Below are 8,428 nucleotides of genomic sequence, written 5' to 3'. Positions count from 1 at the left end.
GTAACTTAGTTTTCTGTCTGTTGATGGTCGCGGAGTCTCGGAGTCGACTCGTGCAATGCGGGAGTCGACTCGAATCTCAGAGTCCCAAAAATGCTCTCTGACTTTTTCTTGTGTTCCGCTGAGAGTCGACTCTTGCTTTCTTTGGAGTCGACCTACCAACCATCGGAGTCGACTCGCGTTCCACTGGAGTCGACTCGAATCTCAGACCCGAAAACTGCTCTCTGACTTTTCTGCCTGTGACTCCTAGGAGTCGACTCAAACTTCTCCGGAGTCGACTCGGTAAACATTGGAGTCGACTCGAAATCCTCAGGAGTCGACTCGAAGACTATTCTTTTGAATTTTTTCTTTGATTTTACTCTTCCAAATTGAATCCTTTGAACTTTAAGCTTGGGCCAATAAATTGTAGCTTTCTTCCAACTTGAGAGCTTTGGAGGCCTTCTTCCAACTTGCTATGTTCCTTGCAAAATAAATATCTTTCTCCTTGCAACATAAACATTAGTATTTATACTTCAAGGTTTTGTGATCATCAAAATCAATCTTTGGGTCATCACGGCACCTCTTGTGTTGCCGCACCAATGAAGCAAAGGAGGAGGGGCTTGAGCCCCTCCTTCTTGTGTTGCCCTAATCCTCATCTAATGAGGATTGGGAGCCCCTAATGTGGTTTAGCCCTAATCCAATTAGGGTTTAACCAAATCATGAATCAATTGGGTTCAATCTATACTAGTCCTAATCCAATTAGAACTTGAGTGAACCATGACTCAATTGAACTCTTCAATCCTAACCCAATTAGGAGTCATGTTGATTCATTAGATTAATAATTAATTAGGACTTAAGAAACCCTAATCCAATTAGGACTTATTTAATTTTAGTCCTAATCCAATTAGGACTCTAATTTGAATCTGAAGTCCTAATCCGATTAGGACTCTAGGAATCCTACTCCAAGTAGGAATCCAATTTTAATTCAAAATTCCTAATCTAATTAGGATTGTAGGAATCCTATTCCAAGTAGGAATCCCAGTCCTACTCCAACTAGAATTCCCAGTCCTAATCCAATTAGGACTCTAGGAATCCTACTCGAAGTAGGATTTGTGTTTAAGTCCAATTAATTAATTCCCTTTGTTCCTTCTTCAACTGAATATCAATCGAATTGATTACTTGTGATTCCTAATTACGATTCAACCATCGGATCGGTCAATACTTCTAGTGTGTGTGACCCCATAGGTTCTACTCTGACTGGTAGTGAGATATATTATGATCTCTATCACAATATCATTGAAAACTCCTTTCAATGGATTGGAACGATTCCAACTCTACTCATTAGGGTTTATCGATCATCGAGATAATCCCTGTGAGTCCCACCATCCACCAGTGACACCTAGCAGCATGTAGTGGCTACCCAGTAGAATAGAATGATGAACCTCTAGGTACAGTTATCGTGTGATACAGTCCTACTATCGTGGATCCCTACAGGACGGAGGTCATGGATAACTCGTCAAACCCCTTCGTCTGTCATATGTCAAGATTTATTCGACTCGAGTTCGTTAGTGGAAAACTCTTTCTCCACTTTATATTACTGCCCCGGCCAAGGTCTTAGAACTCAGTCTAACAAATCACATAGGATCACTCCTCTTCTATCAAGGTCGATAGATTCCATGTGAGTGCATACCCTACTCCTACAGTGAACTTACTGCAGCCAATCTACACTACAAGGACCCATATGACTAGAAACCATGTATACGTGTAGTCAAACTACAATACCTCACTGTGAGTAGCTGAAGCACCGCAGGTCAAAGGACCAGTCATACTACTGCAACATCAAACAAGTCACTGACGAATGGATAGATATCCAAGTGACTTCTTGTCTTGGTCACGCTCAGTACCCTTGTTCTCTAACAAGCACCTGCACTATCACTTCAGTGTCCCTACACTGTGGACTCAAGTCTCGTCCATCCAGAAGGAAAGTGATCTGTGCACTGATCGGATCGATCACCGTCCTCGTGATGATCCATTGATCAAGAGCATTTAGAAATTAATCACCAATGATACATGGCTCAAATTCTCAACTCTTGAGAATATGCATCATCATCTTATTAATTTCTTGGACGATTCATAGACACATAAATAATATGAATGAAAAGATGCCTTTTATTTATTCAATAATAAATAGTCAAGTACAAAATTATGTTCCTAGAATTAACAATGTGTCAGCCAGATTGGCTTCTAGGGCATACATCTAACACCCACCAATACAATAAAGGCAACTACTTCCTTCGCCCGAGCTCGCAAGCGGCTCAGACTCGAGAGTCGGAGGGTAGTGTTGGGGAAAAAATGGATTACCCCAAAACGCATGAATGTATCACCAGCGCCCGACCTGGAGGCGCCAGATCTGGAGACGCCCAACCTGAAGGCGCCCGACCTGGAGACGCCCGATCTAGAGGCCCGACTTGGAGGCGCCCGATCTGGAGGCGCCCGACTGAAAGCGCCCGACCTGGAGGCGCTCGACTCCGAGACACCCAACCCGGGCACCCGACCTCAGCATCCTTAACCTCGGAAGCCCGACCTCGCTATCCATCCACTACGGTCACATCTTTCTGCAGCTCAACCAGGGACCATGCCCTGCAATAATCAATACGCAAGGCCTCCGCAGACCTCTGGCTCACTCAACATTTAATGCGCATGGCCTCCGCAGAACTCCTTCTCACTCAACAATTAATGCGCATGCTATCTACGGATCTCAAGCCCTCTATGGCAAGCAGTTGGCCTACTCAGCCACGTCCGATCAGCCACGACGATTCACTGGCTCCGGCCTGATCTCCTATGACAGTGCATTAATTCACACGATCGAGCATTAATTCACACTATCGTATTCAATCATAACGGTAACTCGTTTGCCCCGTCACATCACAGGTAATCCTGTATCCCTCTATAAAAGAAAAACCCCTCCCTCTTAGGAGGGGGCTGGACTTTGAAACTCGGCTGGACTTTGAAACTCTAAGAGATACTTTTCTCTTCCTCCACATATTAGCCCCCTCTGACTTAAGCATCGGAGGGCCGGCGCCGGAAACCCCGACCACCGGCTTTTTTGCAGGTCCTCTGGAGGACGCCGCCCGCCGACAGACCGCCACCCGCCATCTCACGCCGGAGCTCCTCCTTCTCAGCCGCTGGTCGCCCCCAGGTCCAAATTTCAGCAACAATATACATTATCTCTTTGTATACTGTTAACTTCATGCATATTATTTTCTAAAAGAAAATAATCATCCATATTAGACTACTAAACATTAAGATAAAGTTCTATTGGCTAAAACATATGTGGAAAATCTTGAATATAAATTACATGATTTTAACAGGTTTATTTGCAGTATAAATTCTAGAATTCATATTCATTGATAGATCATCCAAGTTAGGGTGATAATTAATTAGTGGTTTGTGTTGATATATGTATGTATATATGTATTATGTGTGTGTACATGCTTGCATGCAGACGTGTGTGTATGTGTGAATGGATGAATGTTTGTTATTGCCCATTCTTTTTTTTGAAAAAAAAATAAAAGAATATTTATTGGTTAAAGAAAAAATATTTACCACAAGAAGAAAAAAAATATTTTGTTTAAGATTATATCTATATGCATGCTTTGTTGGTCTTAAGGAACCATCAATATATTGAACAATTATGTTGCTGCTGCACATGGAAGGGTCACTTTCTTTCTTAACCAGCGACAGGTATGTGCTTGGAAGTAGCTCAACGCGTACTCCTAGTAGCGGCAACCTGAAATGCTGAATATCCTCTTGCATAATATTTAAAGTTTTTAAGAGGATTGCATGCACCGAGTATATTAATGAATAAACATAACATTGTATAACCTAATTGTATGATGGTAATATACCGGAGCAAATTTAATTAGATCAAGTTGACATAATGAGAATAATAACTTTATGATGATTTACAGTAGAAAGTTAAGTAACAGATGAATCATTTCGTCCCGAGAACCTAAGTGTCATCTATCATGATGTCTTTATGTTTTCTAAGATTATACCATCAAGCAAGTTATTTGGTACTAACAATACAACATATTTAGCCTTAACAAATATCCAATACAACCGTTTATTGATCACAGAAGATCATGGCTGGCCCTAAAATTTCAGATCAGCTATTATATGTTAAAAGCTCCAATGCTGACATGGGATCATTTTCCAATAGCTCTTTCTTCATAAGTTAATCACCCCGGGCCCTAATTTGACATGATGACTGACATTAGGAAAATGAATGATGGATTGTCCACGTTTGCATGACGCCGCTCCAGGTATCATAAATTTTCAAACTAATCATACAACTTGGTGTATATATTGATGCACCTATTAACAAACAACAGATAAATTACCTCTGTCCACTGAACAGGGCACCTGTAACAGCTCTGCAGCTGAAATGTCTCAGCTCAAACGGGAACAACATGAAATGTTTCAGCTGAAGACGTTTTCTTACTAGAATTCCGTTACACTAGAATCAGTTCAGATCTGATTCTCCAAACGATTCTCTAACAACTTTCTTCCCATTTTATCCTCCTTCACACCCTATATAAGCAGGGACAATGAACCCTATGATTGCAAGAAAAATGATATGATCAATTCTACTTCTTTCTCTTACCTTCTCCTTACTCTGTCTCTGATTCTTCTTCTTTTCATGGTATCAGAGCCACAAGACCTGGCCTAATATCCAGAGCTTGTCCTTCATGAATGGGAAAGCTCTAGCTATCTATGTCAGAGCAGTCAATAGAGCTGGAGGTTCGGTTGCCTATGGCGTCTCCCGGATCAGAAAACATCACAAGATCCGAAGAAGGAGCTCAAGCCATTGAGGAGAAAATCATCTCTTCTCGGCTCAAATTTTTGCTGGGTAAAATCAATACCCTGGTGCCAATCTCTCTTACCTCCCAAAACTTCCTCATATGGCGATCCCAGATCACGAAAGTCTTCAAGGCAAATGGCTTTCTAGGTTTTCTGGATGGTTCGACTGCTCCTGATAGATCTGAAGCAAGTCTCTATGATTCCTGGATCAACACTGATCTCCTTCTCGCCACGGCTCTGACCTCCACAATTTCCCCCTCCATTCTACCGTCCGTCATCAATTTGGAACACTGTTCTCAAATCTGGAGCACTCTGAATAGCAGATTGAATTCTGCTTCTCGAACACACATCATTCAACTAAAGACGGAGTTGCACAATTTGAAGAAACTTGATTCCCCAATGTCTCAATATCTGGATCAAATTCGATCCAAAGTTGATACTCTAGCTGCTGCTGGAGCTCAAATTGACACTGAAGACATCATCCTACACATTCTGAATGGTCTTCCGGCTCTCTATGATTCTTTTTCAACTGTCATATGGACTCGTTCCTCGCCTATTGATTTGGAAGAGTTCTATGCCCTCCTAGCCAGTGAGGAAATCATCCTCACTAACAAAGAGAACCAACACTCTGCTCCTGACCCATCCTTTGCTCTCTCAGCCATACGAGGCAGAGGACGACATGGTAGATCAAATTCATTTTGTGGCCGTGGTCGTTTCCAGATTGACCAGCGATCTATCGGCTGGAACTCCGGCCGTGGTCGACAGTTCAGATCATCGGTGGAATGCCAGATTTGTCACAAACGAGGACATTCAGCACTCACCTGCTGGTATCGATTAGATACCAACTTTACTGGAGCGGTTTCCTCCCCTGCAGCTCATCAAGCTTATCTTACCTCCTCTGCTGGCTCATCCACTCCCTCTGAGTGGATTATTGATATCGGGGCAACATCCCATCTCACTCCTACCTCCTCCAATCTGCAGCAGCCCTCTTCATACTATGGTTCTGATCAGGTAACGGTTGGAAATGGAGACTCCCTGCATATTCAACAAACAGGGACCATTACTCTTTCCACTCCCACTCATACTTTTAAGCTCTCCCAAATACTTCATGTACCCCACATCTCCCACAACCTCCTCTCTGTTTACAAACTAGCATCTGATAATGATTGCATCCTTATTTTCGACTCTGCTGACTGTGTTATCAAGGACAAACACAGCCACCAAGTTCTTTTTCAGGAGCGGTGCTCTGAGGGCCTCTACAGAATATCCTTCACCTTTACACCTTCCTCAACGTCTGCAGCTTCTGCTCTAATCTCCATATCTGCCTCCGCATCCCTCTGGCATCTTCGTCTCGGTCACCCGGCTTCATCCATTTTCTTACCGGTCCTCAAGGAACACAGCAACAACACTAACTCAGTTACTTCCACAATCTGTCCATCCTGCTGCAGGGCAAAGAGCCACAAGCTTCCCTTTTCCTCCATTAAAATTTCAACCACCGGTCCTTTACAACTAGTACACTCCGATGTATGGGGTCCTTCCCCTACCCCCTCCATCTCTAGTTTTCAGTATTATGTTCTCTTTATGGATGATTTCAGTAGGTTCAGTTGGGTCTATCCCCTGAAATTTAAATCTGATGTCTTCCAATCCTTTGTTCATTTCAAAGCATTGGTAGAAAACCAATTCTCTACCACCATAAAATGGTTTAGAACAGATGGAGGTGGTGAATACAACAACACCAAGTTCCACAAATTATTTTCATCTCATGGTATATTACATCAAATGTCTGCCCCTCATACTCCTGAACAAAACGGCGTTGCTGAAAGGAAGCACCGCCACATCCTGGAAGTTGTCCGTAGCCTTCTCCTTCATGCCTCACTCCCACCACAATTTTGGCTTGAAGCACTGCACACTGCAGTATTTTTGATCAATCGTTTACCCACCGCCTTACTTCACAAAATCTCTCCCTATGAAACTCTTCATCATCACCCCCCTGACTACAGTCTTCTAAAAGTATTTGGCTGCACTTGTTTTCCCTGGCTCAAGCCCTACACAACCAACAAGCTCTCTCCACGATCCATACTGTGTGTGTTCCTTGGTTATTCCCAACATCATAAAGCCTACCGCTGCTACAATCCTACCACTGGCAGAATTTTTATCTCTTGCCACGTTAAGTTTGATGAAAATAGTTTTCCCTTTGCCTAGGCCAAGCAGCAATCTTCACCCAAACCTCCATTGTTGCCTATCCCTTTACTTCAACCTAGCTCCTCTACTCCTTCCTTCTCCTCTTCACCTCCCCTATCCAGCTGTTGTTCCTCCCCACAACAACCAGTTCCATCTACTACAATCGACAATATGGTCGACGCCACCCCATCTACCTCCATCACACTACCTCCACAACCTCCCCACAGACATCCAATGGTCACCAGATCCCAAACTGGGACTCTTAAACCACGCCGGATTCTCTCCATGCTCGGCTCCATTTCCACCGGTTTGGAACCATCTTGTTTTTCACAGGCTGTCACGGATAACCATTGGAGAAGTGCTATGTCCTAGGAATTTGATGCCCTATTGGCACAAGGGACTTGGGATTTAGTTCCCCGCTCACCCTCTCAGCATACTCTAGGGTGTAAATGGACCTATAAAATCAAACATCATTCAGATGGGTCCATAGCCAGATATAAAGCCAGACTTGTGGCACAGGGGTTCAAGCAACAGTATGGGATTGACTACTTGGAAACGTTTAGCCCTGTGGCTAAATTTCAAACGATCAGGATACTAATAGTTCTTGCCCTTTCATCTCGCTGGCCAATCAGACAAATTGATGTGTCAAATGCCTTCTTGCATGGGCAACTAGAGGAGACAATTTTCATGGAGCAACCCAAGGGGTTCATTGATCCACTCTATCCACATCATGTCTGCAAATTAAAGAAGGCCATCTATGGTCTCAAACAAGCTCCCAGGCAATGGTTCACTACATTTTCCAAATTTCTGATCACTCTAGGATTTACGATCAGCTCTGCAGATTCCTCCCTTCTTTTGTTTCACCAAGGAAGCACCGTCCTATATGTCTTGATCTATGTGGACGACATCCTCATCACCGGAAATTGTGCAGATGCCGTTTCCGTTCTACTTCAGAAACTTCAGCAACAATTCAACATTAAAGACCTCGGCACTCTCGCATATTTTCTGGGGGTCATGGCAACTTACACACCAAATGGAGTATCTCTCTCTCAGTCCACCTATGCCTCTGATCTCCTCAATAAAGCAGGAATGTTAGATTGCAATCCGGTACAATCACCTCTCTCTACTAAAATTCAGCAATCCTCCGACACAGACCTCTTCGATGATCCTACACTTTTTCGAAGTCTGGCAGGTTCCTTGCAATATCTCACCATTACAAGACCGGACATTTCATTTGCCGTCAACTATATATGTCAGTTTATGCATCGCCCACTTCTACAACACTTTCACATGCTGAAGCGGATTCTCCGATACATCAAAGGCACTATTGATTATTCCCTATGTTTTAGTCCAGGAGAATTAACACTATCAGCTTATTGTGATTCAGACTGGGCAGGCAACACAACTG

Source organism: Phoenix dactylifera, chromosome 7 (genome assembly GCF_051530095.1).
Source record: "Phoenix dactylifera cultivar Ajwa chromosome 7, Ajwa_hap1_PhDact_Kaust_v1.1, whole genome shotgun sequence".
NCBI classification, from domain to species: Eukaryota; Viridiplantae; Streptophyta; class Magnoliopsida; order Arecales; family Arecaceae; genus Phoenix; species Phoenix dactylifera.
Note: the sequence above shows the minus strand (reverse complement) of the source record.